The sequence below is a fragment of the Lissotriton helveticus genome, chromosome 2_1, assembly GCF_964261635.1.
Source record: "Lissotriton helveticus chromosome 2_1, aLisHel1.1, whole genome shotgun sequence".
In the NCBI taxonomy this organism is placed as follows: domain Eukaryota; kingdom Metazoa; phylum Chordata; class Amphibia; order Caudata; family Salamandridae; genus Lissotriton; species Lissotriton helveticus.
Window position 1 is genome coordinate 1,432,242,449 of NC_136059.1, and position 16,319 is coordinate 1,432,258,767.

Genomic DNA, 16,319 nt, shown 5'->3' on the forward strand with positions numbered 1-16,319 from the left:
GAGGATTTCATGGAACGGCTGCTGGTGGAGCTATTTGGAAAAGAATCCTTCTCCGCTCACATGACCATTGAGTGAGCCCATAGATCACTGGCGGCGCGCCCACCCCCGGGAGCCCCACCACGCCCGGTGATAGTGCGTTTTTTGAACTATCGCGATAGGGACACTGTGCTGCGCCTGGCTCGTGAGAAGGGCGAAGTGCGATATGAGAACACCACCTTGGCTTTCTACCCTGTCTTCAACCAGGCATGCAGGAAGCCCGTCGAAAGTTCACGGCCGTGAAGAAGAAGCTGCAAGCACAAGAAATCATATATGCCATGCTATACCCTGCCAGATTAAAGATCAATCACCGGGGAAAACAACACCTCTTCACTTCTCCTCAGCAGGAGGAGGAGTACCTCAAGCCCGCTGCAGAGCAACATCCCAGGAAGGTGCTTCACGCCGACGTTCCCGGACCCAGTCGCCACTGTCCGATCCGGACTGATTATGTGTCCCTGCGACGCACGGCCCGCGCAGAGTCAAGGCAAAGAGACTCCTGAGAACTGTACCGAGTGGGTGATGTATCATTGATATTTGCTGTTTGTTATGACACTTTTACCGTCCAGACACTCGCTTCCGTCCCGTTATTGCAGCCCGCTTAGTTAAGTGGGTTTGCGGACGGGTGAAATAGGGAGGTGGAGTTGGCACGGCGAGAGCCCCTAGTGGTCCCCACTTGAGGGCATTCCCCTTCTCACTTGTATTGTTTAGTGCTAGGGGATAAGAATGTAGTTCTTTGGAAATAAGGCTGGGAGGGGGGCCTTAACGGGCGTGTTGGAGAGGCCGGTGAGGGTTGGGATTTGGACTATACTAGTGATGGTCCAGAGGGTAGACTTGAACTGATGGATTATGGAGTCCGAGAGGGAGGGGGTTGATATACTTGGCAAGGTGGGGGAGGGAGTTTTGGGGGGGACGGTTACATTTGATGGTTATACGAGACAAGCGAGGCCAAAGCAGATGTCAGAATGGAATAGTTAGATGCCATGGCTGCAGACATAGGTAGTAGGAATGATCTACACATCATTACCTGGAATGTGAGAGGACTGAATGATCCGAGGACACGGAGGCAAGTGTTGGGATATCTAGATCGCCACCCTGTCCACTTGGCTCTATTACAAGAGACTCATTTTCAGCACGGTAGCACACCACACTTTGCGGCCAAATGGGCTTCCCATAGATGCTTTGCATCATATTCGGGCTATTCCAGGGGTGTAGCTATTCTTATTAAACTGGAGTCAGATTTGTGCTAGGAGGGATGGAGGCTGACCCTGATGGGAAGCATTGCCTACTTTGGGGGAAATTGAACTCACATGATGTCGCAATTGCGAACTACTATGGGCCCAATACAGATGATGTGCACCCCCTACTCATGCTGAGAGGCAAACTCCACATGCTTGGCTCCAGGTACGTTCTCTGGGGTGGGGACTTTAACACTGTGGTGGACCCCAAACTCGATCGCTCTCATGTCATGGCGGCACACTACACTACTGTCCAGCACACCCTGCATGACATACTAGAATCTGAATATTTATTGGACACATGGCGTCACATGCATCCTTCACAGAAGGAAGGAACACATTACTTGGCTGTACATAACACGTGGGCCAGATTGGATAATGTACTAGTGACGGTGGATATGACGCATTGGGTTGGGGGGGCGACACATCTGGCCCGTACGTACTCGGATCACCCCCCGGTACTGGTGACCATTCGGACCCCGATAGATTAGTCCCCCTATCTTAGCTGGCGGCGGAACCCCCTACATTTGCAGGATGCCATGTTTAGAACAGAAATGGAACAGGATATCCAGGATTTCTTCGCTAGGAATATAGACTTGGTGGAAAGTTTGACAACGGTCTGGGAGGCATTCAAAGTGACAGTGCGAGGCTGGTGCATCTCCAAGGGAGGGGGGATTCTATGGGACCTCCGTAGGGACCTACACAAATTATAAGGTGAGCTGAAAGCACTAGAACAGGAAATAAGAGGAGGCGGCGAGATAGGAACACTGCGGGCTAGCCTGAGAGGCAAAATGACAGAATATGAGGAGGCGGCACATCGAGAGTGTAAGTTTCGGGGGAAGCACTGTTTGGCAAGGGTGTACGTCGAAGGAGACCAGCCGGGAAGGGCGTTGACCAACGCAGTGCGACCACCTAAGTTTCATAACTATGTTACTGAACTGCAGGATGAGCAGGGACGAACGCACAGAAATCTCCCTGAACAGTTGACTACCTTAGTAGCATATTATACCAAGCTTTACACCTCGCAGAGGGGTCCTCCTTTAGATCTTCGGGGGTACTTTGAAGACACCGCACTGGCATGGCTGGGGGATACGCAGCGTAAATTCTTGGCTCTGGACTTGGAGGTTGATGAGATAACGGAAGCAATTATGTCCATGTCGTCGGGGAAGGCTCCGGGGTCCGATGGCCTTCCAATAGACTTCTATAAAACGTATGTGGCCATATTAGCTCCTATATTGAAAGCATTATTCTACGAGGCGTTGGAAGAAGGTAAACTACCTACAACAATTAGGGAAGCTCAGATAATGTCCCTATTAAAACCCAGGAAGTCCCCAGTCCACTGTGAATCATATCGGCCTCTGTCGCTCCTCAATAGTGACACAAAAATCTTGGCAAAAGTACTGGAGACAAGGCTCAATCTTCTTCTAGAATGGTTAGTTCTGCCTGAAGAGCTTGGTAATTTTCGCTCTCAGGGAATACTTACTAATATAATAAGAACTTGGCACAGACTCTGAAAATATGAAAAAGACATCTTTATTAAACACAATTAAGTGAGGCTAAGTCACCCAACTGCCTTAGCAATTGAATGAGGCAGTCTGCTGAATGGTCTCAGCACAGACCATTTATACCATTTATTATGCCCTAGGCACACATTTTCTCTTTGCAGTACATTATTGTTGGTCACTCCCAGGACGTGCACACACTGTACGATGACAAACCCACTTTTCAGTTTGTCCAGCCCAAAATTAATCATCAAACAAACCCATAATAAACATTCTTCTTTAGACAAGCTGGACAAGACCCATAATGAAAAGGCCCGCAGCCCACATCATCATAAATAGACCACAAAGAAGGAACAGGAACAGATAGGAGCAAGATAAAGTGGTGTGTGCGTGTACAATAAACATTACACCGTAACACATAATTTAAATCAAATTTTAATACTAGGAGGTCATAGTATGAGTATTAAGCTTTATAAATATCAAAAAACGATTTTAAAAAACACTTATTTTTTCTCAAATAATTTTTCCATAATTAATAATTTTTCGTTCAATGAAACCAATTATCTGTTTTTATGATAACTCCACATTTAAAGGTAAGCTGCATCCCTTGCCTATCATTTTTAGGTGCATTCATTTATTAGTCTACGCACAAAAAGCCTAACTGAAATCATGACATTTTTCGCGCCATTTTTAAAGGGCCATCAGTATTTAGCAAAAGAACCAAAAATATACTTTTAAAAAAAATTGCTTAAAGAGAAGAAAACCCCATTTGGATGTCTTCCAGTGATACAAAGTGATGAACCTTATTTTGTAACCCTCTAAAAACACTATTCTGAAATGACAAAAAAAATCCAACTGTGCTAAGTCCTGGGCCTAAATAAACGTTCCAATGCTATTTATGGCCTTCGAAAAACAACATCTGCTGCCTTAAGGCAGGAAATGCTGAAAACCTGAAAGAGTGCTGAAACCTGAACACGCTTTTAGTTTTACTGAAAACAGACAGTTCAAGTTTTTAAAAATTCGCGTGCAAAAAGATGCATTTAAATCTAGCAAGAAAAAAATTCACTTTTTTTTTAAAAGTGTTTGCCTTTTACATGTACACAATGCATGTAATTAAAAAAACTACAAATTCGTTTTGCTACAAAAGACACAATTATTTTTGAGGCCTTCATATTCTTAGTGAATGTGAATTTTAACATCTATTTTAAGCATTTAACAGTTTGCATATATGCGTTTTTGCTTAGTCTATAAATTAAATAGCAACACATAGCGATTTTTAGCATGTGACATAGAAAATTGCTGGAGTGTTATTTAATTTCTACTTAATATTAATTAATCTGACATTTTACTTAACAGACTGAACACATCAAGAAACCTACAAACACATTGAGCTCATTGCAAACATAAAGAGAAAAGATTTAAACACTCAGGACACACAATACAGTGCTATAGCTATTACTGAAGTTACACTAATGAGAAAAACCACATAGACATTGAAACAACACATTGAACCCACAAATCAACACTCAGGACGAAAATAAAGCCTTGTAAATACTAGCTAAGTCATATTTACAAGAAACACGTATTATGTCATATTTTAATTCCCTGGGGATACAAAATCACCAAAGAAGAAATATGTTTTTATAAATCTAAACCTATTTAGATTTCCCCTTTAGGGGAAGCCGGCTAATCCAAACGTATACAAAGTTGGCCAACACAAATCTCTAAATTCGCTAAGATCTGGCATCTTATAGCTTACTAATCTAGCTTCAAACTTCAAGGGGCTATCTCTATCGATACACTCGTAAATATACAAGACCCTCGGTTTTTGAAAATTGCAATATTCAAATAAAACTAAGGACAAATCAAACTAAGAACCAATCAAAATCCAAAAATCAAAGAACAAAGGACTGGGAGCGACCCACTTATACTTAACTCTTACTTTTACTAATCAAAAATGTTATGCAGATTCTAACTGTCAAGTTCTACATGACCTAACGGTCTTTATAAGAATACTCACGCCAAAAAGGTTATCAGTCAGGAGTGACATCATGTGGGGGATCAAAAATCAGGAAGGTAGAAATATACTGGGCTGCAGAATCAAAGAATCTCCAGAAACCCCGTGCACAGAGTACCTTCTTAGTAGAATCTTGTTCTGTCCTCCTCAGTTTATTTCAGTCTCCTGGCATGATCACTCCCACAGAAAGTCACTTCTCTGATGATCCCCGCGTTAGGGCGCCAACTGAAGAACTTGGTAATTTTCGCTCTCAGGGAATACTTACTAATATAATAAGAACTTGGCACAGACTCTGACAATATGAAAAATACATCTTTATTAAACACAATTAAGTGAGGCTACGTCACCCAACTGCCTTAGCAATTGAATGAGGCAGTCTGCTGAATGGTCTCAGCACAGACCATTTATACCATTTATTATGCCCTAGGCACACATTTTCTCTTTGCAGTACATTATTGTTGGTCACTCCCAGGACGTGCACACACTGTACGATGACAAACCCACTTTTCAGTTTGTCCAGCCCAAAATTAATCATCAAACAAACCCATAATAAACATTCTTCTTTAGACAAGCTGGACAAGACCCATAATGAAAAGGCCCGCAGCCCACATCATAAATAGACCATAAAGAAGGAAAAGAAACAGATAGGAGCAAGATAAAGTGGTGTGTGCGTGTACAATAAACATTGCAATGTCCTGCTCTTTGATCTCTATCTGACCAGCTGCCTAACAAGGAACTGGCTCAACGAGGTCAGCCTCGGGCAAGGGAGTCAGCTTTCGCCAGGTCATGCAGGAGTCAGCACAAACCCATGCTAAGGTTATGTCCTTAAATACTTATTCAGCCACAGTGAGGGCCTACTGTAAGGGCAATCCATAAAATGGCTGCCGTTCACAAAATGGAAGCCAAGGGTTCAGTACGAAAATGACGATTTCGAGGTGAAATCGTTACTGGAATATGACGAAAATGCTTGTACATAGTGTACTAGCCATTCTCGGTCTTTTGATATAAAAATCGTCATGCTACGACAAAGTTTATTACACGAGTCCAGAATTTTCAGTACCACACTCGAGCCACAGCCCATAACCTGCGGACCCTCCTGGCTGTATTGCAGGATATTGATCCGAATAGCGCTGCGGTGGGGGTCTTTTTGGACGCCACCATAGCGTTCGACTCCGTAGAATGGGACTATGTGATGGGAACACTAAGCTATATGGGTATGCCGGACTCCTTTGTAAATTGGATTAAACTGCTATATACACAACCTTGTGCCAGGGTTCTCCTTAATGGCACACGCTCTGAGGCCTTTCCGGTTACCAGAGGAACGAGGCAGGGGTGCCCACTCTCCCCAGTGCTCTTTGCCTTGGCAATAGAACCTCTAGCTGTGAAACTGAGACAGCACCATAACCACAGGGCTCTCATATACCCCTCTAGGCAGTTACTAGTGTCCCTATACGCAGACAACATCACGCTGTATATCCATAAACCGCAGGCTAACCTCAACCCAGTCTTACGGGAGATCACGAAGTTCGGGGCCATAGCTGGGGTGCAAATAAATTGGAATAAATCCGCAGTTTTCCCCTTGACGGACATTGCCACATCAGCTGGACTATCCCTTAACATGGGAGACAGGAGATATCTGGGCATTCATATTTCTAAGGATAGAGACGCGCTAATGCGAACTAATTATGGGCTGGCCATGGACATGGTGACAGATAATGTTTCCAAATGGATTAAATTGCCCCTCTCGATGGCAGGGCAGATATCTTTAATTATGAATATTCTGCCGACATTTTTATATTTATTCGTAAATATCCCTTTACACCCAGGCGGATTTTTCTTTTAAAATGCTCAAAACGCAGCTGGTGCAACTCATATGGAGGGGGGTAAGCAAGCACGTTTGTCGTTGGCCACACTCATGTTACAGTATCATATTGGAGGATTTGACGTCCCTAATTTCGAACAGTATTATTATAGCGCAAAAGCACACTTCGCGGTGTACTGGTTTCATCCACCCCCGTTCATGCCCCATCTTGCGGTGGAGGATGGGTACATGGCCCCTGTTCCTCCGGCAGGATATGTGTTTACACCAATCTAAGAGAGGGAAAGGGATCCATCCACCGTTGACTGGACAGTGAAGGGGTAGAACTGGTTGGCGCGTGCTGAGGAGGTGCAACTGATGTATTCCCCTAGGGTGTCATTGCGGCATTGCCCTCTGCTGCCGGTTACGAATGAAAAGTTATGCCAAAATCTGCAAGATAAACTGCAGTATAGGACCTGGGGAGATTTGTACATTGGGGGGAATTTCACACTAAGGACCAGTTCTTCGAGGATGTCGAGCACTCGTTTATGGGTGTGTTCCTTTACACCAGACTTAGACAGAGTGTTAGGGCTAAAACCCCTGATTTCCCGAAAGAGCCAGAGACGTTCAAGTCACTTCATCTACTGCTACAAACGGATGCTCCCACACATGTCATTTCACTGTTATATAAGAGGGTCCGAAGTGCACCTCCCCCTCACTCAGTAAGGGCCAGATGGGAGTTGGATGAGGATCTTGATAGCCCCCTGACAGATGACCAGTGGGAGGTGGCCTGCCTCCAGACAGACACTGTTTCCAGCAGCAGCAGGCTGCGCTTACTGCACAATAAGTTTTTTACACTGACTTTACCATACCCCGGCGAGGTTGCATAGGCTCCGCCTTAGGGAAGATGACAAATGCCTGCGTTGTGGTCAGAGAGAAGCAGATTTCATGCATTTGGCGTGGAGGTGTCCTCGGGTGGCTACTTATTGGGAGGAGATATTCATGGGCCTGACTTGCATGATAGGTACTCAGATCGAGCCCTCCCCTCTTAGAGCACTGTTGGGGCTGGTTGGAGACATTAAAACACCACTCCGGAAATTCCTAGCACTAGGATTGCTTTGGCAAGAAGGCAGGTGGCCTATAGGTGGGGTAGGGGCAGGGCGCCTAAGTTTAAGGCTTGGATCCATGATTTAACCACATGGCAGGAATACCTCCACGCATATGAGGAACAATTGCCGATGAAATCTCACCCCAGGGACATCTGGGGGCCCCTGACGACGTATCTCCTGAGTCAGCATACGGAGGATGAAAGTGCTGGGGCATCTGGGGTGGGCTTGGAGGGGATGTGATGTGTGCAAGGGATGGTGCAAGAAACGTTCATATATGACAGGATATAGGAGGCATGGGATACATACACATAGGTCGCTGCTGGTCTGGCAAATTAGCGACGGACTCTGAACATCTGCGACTTTGTAAGAGACATTGATTTACCTGGCGAGAGGACTTCCATGGTTTTTGAAACTCTATATATGGCTTTCCTGGCCGAGCTTGGCTTTTTTGGTTGAAGTCGATGGGAAGTTTGGGGGGTTTGAATGGCGGGTAGTTGGGGGGGGGGGTCCGGGATAGGGTAGAATTGCGAAGTACACCACTGTTATTGTATGTATGGCGATAGCTCGACTGGAAGATTGACAATATGTGCTGTATCGTATCACATGCTATTATCAGCAATAAAGTTTTTTGAAACTACAAAAAAAACTAAAAACTATCAAGGGAACGTTTCTCCTAATCAAAATACCTATACCCCGAGAGCCGGTGGTGTAGTCAGTATGCACCAGGAGCTTGTACCCCCATCTATTCAGGGCCTTACTTTTGTTACCAACTAGGTGGGTTTCCTGTAGGAGGACTAAGTCTGGGGATTGTCTCTTCAGATATTGCTGAATGATGTCTCTTTTTATTTTATCACCCAGACCATTAACATTCCAGGTAAGGACAGAGAGCACTGAATCACGTTCAGCCACCATCTACCAACATGATAAACATCATAGCATAGGTCGGAAACACAGCCAACAATATCATTCGCAACTTGCAGAGAAAGGAATACGCATAATCAAAATTAAATACTTTACTAGGGAATGTGCGGTTGGGGTCTTTGTCTAGGTCATTTATCCAATTTAAGGACTCCTACCTTTTTGAACATGTCCTAGATGGCATTTACCCAGCCTTGACAAAAAAATTCTTTTTTTACAGTGGAGGTACGGCACTCTTCCCCTTAGAGTATTTACAAGTACCTGGTCTCTCTCTTCCTCTCCCGAGCATTGTCCCGCATGTTCATCTCAGGTAGAAAATGAAATACATGTTGTATTCTTTTGTAGAGCTTATCAAAAACCGAGAAAGTATTGGCTTCTTCCTCTTCTTAAAAACCTAGGTTTCAGGCAATGCATTCCAGCCTACAGAATACTAATGACGGACTTATCACCCCCAACTGTGTTTGCGATAGCTACATTTTTAACTGCTATGTAGCATATGAGCACCCGCTACATTCAGAACTCTGATAGAGATTTGGTACAGGCTTTATAATCAATTTCTGTATAGACCAGCTTAAATTGGAATGATCCGTAATTGTTCTCATCATTCGCTAGAAATGTGATTTCCTATAGAATGTAGCAGCCGGATTTGCATTCTGCCCTAGCACTTTTGCGCCTGTATAATAAGATGATAATTGTAATTATCTTTTTTAACTCCTGTTTTATGTATATATACCAATTATGAATGTTTTTAATCTGTGATGTATATGTTTTATGATCCAAGCGATCGAAATAAAGATAGAAAGAAAGAAAGAAATACGCATAATTTTTTAGTCTGTCATGTAGAATCGAAACAATGTATTGCATTACAATCACAGTGAAAGCAATCTCCCTGGCCCTTGGCAAAGGAGTAAGCTTGTCCACAGTAAACACACAGATCAATACTTTGGAAACAACAACCACCCCTCCAACAGCCCCCATCCCCCCCCATGGCCCCCCAACCCCACACCCGGCCTCCCTGCCTGTGGATTTAGAACTACCCACCCCCAAACATGGCAGAGTGCCTATCACCCCCACCTAAAATGCTAGAAATGCAGAGGGAACCGGTCCCCCCTCCCGCAGACACATTATACAGTCATCTAAAGTCACAGGCATCCTTCTAAGCAACATCATATCACATCAATATAGTCAACAAATAATTCACATCATTTACCCCGACTGCAAGAACAGTCTTGTTTCAATGAACCAGAGTCCCTCCCCTTCATACACCCCCTACTTGCGCATATCTTCAAATCCAAGTCCCGCAGTGGAACACTGGAGCTGCTCAGTCCTGCTCCTCCAGCCTACTTATGTCTGCTGCAGCCTCCGTACCTGCCGCCTCCGACCGGGTTTCTTTTTGCAGTCCAGGTCTATCAGGACGGTTCCTCCTTCAATTTCCTACAATCCTCCAGCCCTCTATCCAGTCCCACACTGCGTTTGGTGAGTCAAAGAACCACGACTTGCCATTCGATTCCACTCGCAGTCGCGCTGGGAAGAACATCGCATTTTTCACCTCTCTTTCCCTCAGCTCCTTTTTGACTGCTTGAAAACTTCTCCTCTGCGCCTGGACCTTGGCCGTGAAGTTCGGAAAGAACGCCACCTCGTAATTATCTACTTTCAAAGGCGGGCCGGACCTCGAAGTTTGCAAGATTATGTCCCTGTTACGGTAGTTGAACACCCTGGCAATCAGCGGCCTCAGGGGCGCACCTGGTTTAGGTCAACCACCTGGCACCCTGTGAGCTCTTTCAATAGAAAAGTAGCTGTACAATGTCTTGGGCTTCAGGAGCTTCGTGATTAAGTCCTCCACATACAGGTCCGCAGCTGGCTCTTCTGTCCGTTCCGGTACCCCTAAAATTCGAATGTTGTTGCGGTGGGCTCGCCCTTCATAATCATCCAGCTGTTGCGACATCCTTTCCTGTTTTTTCTGCATCTCTAGCATCTGGCTCTGGAGCTCCGAAGTGTCCACCTGCAAGGCACTCGTCACAATTTTCAATTCCTTCACCTTCTCGTCCATTTTCCTGAAATCTGCTCTGAGCAACGAGACCTCTACTGTGACTGAGTCCACCGAGGTACGTATCCCACCTATCGCCACCATAACATCATGCAAAGTCGGCTCCGGTCCTCGCGCGTGGGTCACCACTGGTCCCTCCTTGTCCGATCGCGGTGAGTCACCTTTTTCTCCCCCTTTGCCCAAGCAAATTTCGCCAGCTGCCTCTGGGCGTTGGATTTTGCGCCTTTTCCCCCTGCCACCATATTTACAGACGTCCATAAACCCCTTCACAGACAGGTGCAGGAGGTGGTTCGTTAGCACAGCCGTAGCCAGACGAGGGAAGCAGGTCGCGTAGATTGATACTATCAGGGTTCACCACTTTTCGGAGTCTGATCCAACAGTCCTTCACCAGCACCGACTAGTTGTAAAGAGGCCAGCCACTTCTACACCTCAGAGCCCATCACCTTTCTTCCTGCTGCAGAGTCCAGGTAACACTCGCCACAGCACACAGCCCCTTCAATGAATCCTTTCAGCCGGGCCTGCCTGGGAGATCCACCACTCACTGCTCCCCCCTAGATCATCAGGAAGGAGCCACCGGAGGCCACAGCACAACTCTGGGTTCCGCAGTCACAGGCACCACATCAGACCCCAGCAGAACAATCAGGCCGGACCAAGCCCACCAGCGAGCCTCTGCTCTGTTCAAATGCAGTTGACCACGCACCTACCAACGTCTGAGGGAGGTTATCCGGCTCCACTTTCACTGCATCTGGCGATCTCCCTCACCTCGCTCTTCACTGGTGGGCTACCATCCCGGCACCGCACACTTTGGGACAGGAAGTCAAAACCACTCTGGGTGGCTACTATCTCACCCCAGGAGGCCCACACAGCTGTTTCTCTGGGAGTCCCGTCTCCGTTTTCCGCTGACCGCAACCAAGGCTCACCACTGAGCCCCCACAGAGCATCCATGAAGCAATCCAGCAGCCTAACACTGGAGTGCCACCGCGCCTCCACCTCCAGTCCTCCGGGCTCCCAATACTTCAATAAGGAGAGCCGGTAGCAGCGCCCCACTCTGGAGCACAGTCCAGCGATGCTACGTTGCTTGTGTCGCGGCTGGGCCACAACCACGTCCTTCACCGACGCTCCGCTTTTTGTCCACTTAGGCTCCGCTTAGGCCCCAAAGCCGGGGCCTCGATTTTGGGCAGCTCCCAGTGCCGCACGCAAGTTCATGCCACACCGCCAGGGGTGCCCCAACGCCATTTCCGGTAGTCTTCCGCCTCCACTCTGCACTCACCGGTATCCCGCCGGTGAGCTGTACTGCTCAGGGGGGGGAAACAAGCACAGCCCCGGGTTGCCGCAGTTATTGTTTGCGGGCTGGGGCCGCTATCTTTCTTTCACGGAGCCCCAGGTCCCGGGCGTCCACAGCCAGCCGATCCCGCTTTAGGGGGCCAATCGATCACACACCATAAGGAGGGGGGGGGCCAAGGTGTAAAGCCCCCTGCCTCCAAAGCTTCGGACTCGGTCCTTGATGGCTGCAGGTCAGGAAAAACCCCATGGAAAGGCAGGACCATGCTCAGGCTGTGGCCATCGCTGTTGGCTGCAAGCCACGCCCCCTACCAGCATTCTTTTAATAAGACTCACATGAGAGCCCACTGGGGATGCAACAAATATCCAGCATGCAGTAAATGGCACCAGTAAGCATTCAGTGACTGCAAGGTCTTCCTATGATTAAGGCGCTGTGAAGCCCCGAAACGCGTCAGGACTGAATTTTAATATGAGTGGAAATGCCGGTTTCCGTCAATACAGAATTTTCGAAACACTCTGGTGTTGGTGCATCCTTGCCTCAGGGCAACTCTTTTGGATTGATTTAGCACGGCAGCACGGCTGTGGAGGATGCGCCACCATGAGAATGCAGCATGGGGCCCACAAGACCCAGAATAATGGCGAGCCTCGTAGCGACACATCTGAGAAGGAAATTAAACAACTGGCAACTCCTTTTTAGAGGCCCACTGGGGCAAGATTTTAGACAAAGAGTATTGTTTAGTACACAGAACCCACTGTGAAATACTTGTTGCTCAAAGAGAAAAAAACAACAGGTGCCAGCATGCTTTTAAAAGGAATAACATGAGAGCCCACTGGGGATGCAGCAAATATCGAGCATGCAGTAAATGGCACCAGCAAGCAATTAGTGACTGCAAGGTCTTCCTATGATTAAGGAGCTGTGAAGCCCTGAAACGCATCAGGACTGAATTTTATTCTGAGTGGAGAAGCCGGTTTCCGTCAATAATGGATTATCGAATCACTCTGGTGTTGGCGCATCCTTGCCTCAGAGCAACTCTGTTGGATTGATTTAGCACGGCAGCACGGCCGTGGAGGACGCGCGACCATGAGAAAGCAGCATGGGGCCCAGAAGACCCTGAATAATGCAGAGTCTCTAATCGGCGCATCAGAGAAGGAAATGAAACAACTGGCAACTCCTACGAGAGGCACGCTGGGCTGAGATTGTAGTCAATGAATATTGCTTAGTACACTTAACCCACTGTGGAATACTTGTTGCCCGAAGAAAAAAAAACGACAGGTACCAACATGCTTTTAATAAGACTCACCTGAGAGCCCACTGTTAGGAATTGGCCTGGAAGTCCTCTTTCTCCTACCATGTACACAGCACCCATGTGACGGGCCGGGCGGGGTTAAAAGGGTTGTTTTCCCTGTTCCCGGTGCTCGTTATCTTGAATTGTGGTTCCTGGTTCGTGCTGGGAGCTGTTTTTGTACCTTAGGATCCTTGCTGCTTTCACGAGCTCGTGGCATTCCCCATTTTGTGTGTTGGCTCCTGTTAATCCCTGTAAATCCTTGTTCAACCCAGACCCTCCCTATCCCCTCCTATTTTCTTGCTTCCCTCGACCTCCTGGTTGGTTTTTTGTATTTGGGTCCCTGAGGTTAGTTGTTTGTTCGTCTTGTCTGTGTTGTGTGTTAGTTCTCACTTTTTTGCTTTGGGGTGACTTTTATCCCGGCTGGGATTAAGAGGTGCTGGGGCTCCGGCGCTTCTTGTGGAACTCGGGTGATCCGGCTGGATTGTCCGGTTGTTCCTGCTGTTTGATTATTGGTCCCGGTGACGCAGACGCTGTTCCGCACTTCCGCCTCTTGTGCAGGCTGTCCACCTCTTTGTGCGGAGGCGGAGTGCTGGTTCAGGCGTTTCCGGGTATTGGAAGAGCGCACAACGGAGCTTGTGTTGTGCTGCGAGTAGATCCCATTCTGACCCGAATTCGGTCTTTGTTCCAGGCGGTATGCTAGAAAGTCACTAAATCCAGTTAAAAGGAGGTTTTTTTAGTCGTTCTAACGACTTTTTCCTCCTTTTCCATTGTCCCCCATTTGGTCTCTGGTTACCTGTGGCACTTATCCCTGCCGTCTCGCCCACCCTCCCCTCCTTTTTTGGTCCCGGACCTCTGCTTTTGCTCTCCTGCATTCTGCTTGATGGCTTTGGAATCATATACTCCAGGACGGAGTACTCCACCCTGCGACTATTACAAGTAACGGTGGTAAGGAGGAGTGTTATAGGGTGGTGTGTGGGTGCATGAGGGGAGAAAGAGGGCTTTTTTGTATTCATATTGCTGATATCTGCTTTTTGTGTGCAGACGGTGTTCCAGACTGTTCCTTGTGATAATGTACGTGGAGTGACGTGGTCCCTGCAGTAGGACTCTACCCCTAGAAGAGAAGATCTGGGATTCCTTGTCTGTCCTTCCCTTATTCCCGCCCCCTGTCCCTTGCTATTCTGTTGGCTCATGGTACTATTTATGGTATGCGCCACGGAGTGGTAGGTTCAGAGGAACGGGGCTATCTTCGCTCCTGCAGTGCATGGGTATAGCTGGTCAGGAACTAACAGAATAACGAGCCCACGTAATAATTGCACTGCCTGAGCGACGATGGATGAGGACGTGGGGGCTACGGCTGGTACTACCCCCACTTTGCAGGATGTCATGGGTGCCTTGACTGCCCTCCAAAGCCAGATCCATGAGTTGCGACAAGAGAACGTGGCTATGAAGCAAGAGGTTGGGGCACTACTTAGTAGGGAAAGAGTGCAGCTTAGGACTCCTCAGGCCCAGGTGATACACCCAGCCACTTTTCAATATTCTGGTGGGCAAGGGCAGGGAGCCAGTGGGGGGGTACCGGTGGCGGTTACCGTGAATACTCCGGTTCCGGTCCCTTTGGCACCACCTGAAAGGTTTGTAGGGGATAGCGCCAAATTTGGCACATTCATGAACCAATGTCAACTGCACTTTATGTGCAAACCTACTGCTTTTCCTAATGATTCGGCCAAAGTGGCGTTCACAATCTCATACTTGGCTGGTACAGCGGCACAGTGGGCTATACCTCTCGTAGACAGGGATGATCCGGTATTAACAAACTATCCTGCATTTAAGGAACTAATGCGTGGTTTGTTTGCAAAGCACGCCTTTATGCAGGCAAGTGACGCAGAATTATTAAAGTTAAGACAAGGGCGCCAGGATTTATTGACATATATTTCCACCTTTAATCGCTTGGTGTCAGAGACACATTGGCCCGAAGATAAGAGGACTTCTTTATTTTATATGGGACTGTCCGAAGATCTGAAGGACATAGTCTCACAGGTCGTAGACCCCCCTACTGACTGTGCGGCTTTTATTGACCTCGTAGTTAAACTTAATCATCGCCTAGCGGAGAGACGGGGAGAGAAAAGCCGTTATCAGGCGCCAAGGGGAGGGTTTGTGAGGCCCGATCATAAGTCCTTGGGAGCAGGAGAGACAAAGAGTGTGTCTGAACCTATGGAGATAGGTGGAGTAAGGGGGCCTTTGTCCGATGAGGAGAAGAAACGAAGAAGAGAGATGGGACTCTGTTTGTACTGTGGCCAGGGTGGGCATTTTGCGAGGGAATGTCCCGTGAAACCCTCTGGAACCTCTTATGGAAAGAGAGTGGCCTGTTTGTATTATGAAGGGAAGGATCAACAGTACAGTGTACTTGGAGCAGTAGATAGGGCCCCTAGGCACTTCATTATTAATGCTCATTTGGCGTTGTATAGTGGAAAAGTGCCGGTATCGGTTTTGTTGGATTCAGGGGCAACAGGCAATTTCCTTGACATTACGTTGGCTAAGAAATTGAATGTTCCATGTTGTGTAAAGGACCAGCCGGAACCTGTGCGGGCGATTGATGGCACTGAATTGACATCGGGTTCTATTACTAAACGGACGGTGCCTTTGTGTCTGGTGTGTGAGAATGGGCATTCGGAGATGGTGTGTTTTGACCTCATTGATGCTCCCTCTTTCGGGATGGTCTTGGGCGTGCCATGGTTGCAGGAGCACAATCCCAGGATAGATTGGGTACAAAGGCTAGTGTCTCTTGATTCCTCGTATTGTTTGAAGCACTGCTATAAGGATGCAGGTGAAAAGGAGTTGTCGTTGTCCTGTGCTGCCACTGGCATGGACACAGTGCCTTTGCAATATCAGGAGTTCAGGGAGGTATTCGATGTAGAAGAGGCGCAGGGTTTGCCCCCACATAGATCATTCGATTGTAAGATCGATCTTATTCCTGGGGCACCTCTTCCTTGTAGTAGGGTGTATGCTCTCTCTGAGCCGGAGGAGTTGCACTTGAAGGTGTATCTTGATGAGATGCTACGTCAGGGGTTTATTCGTCCATCGTGTTCGCCCGTT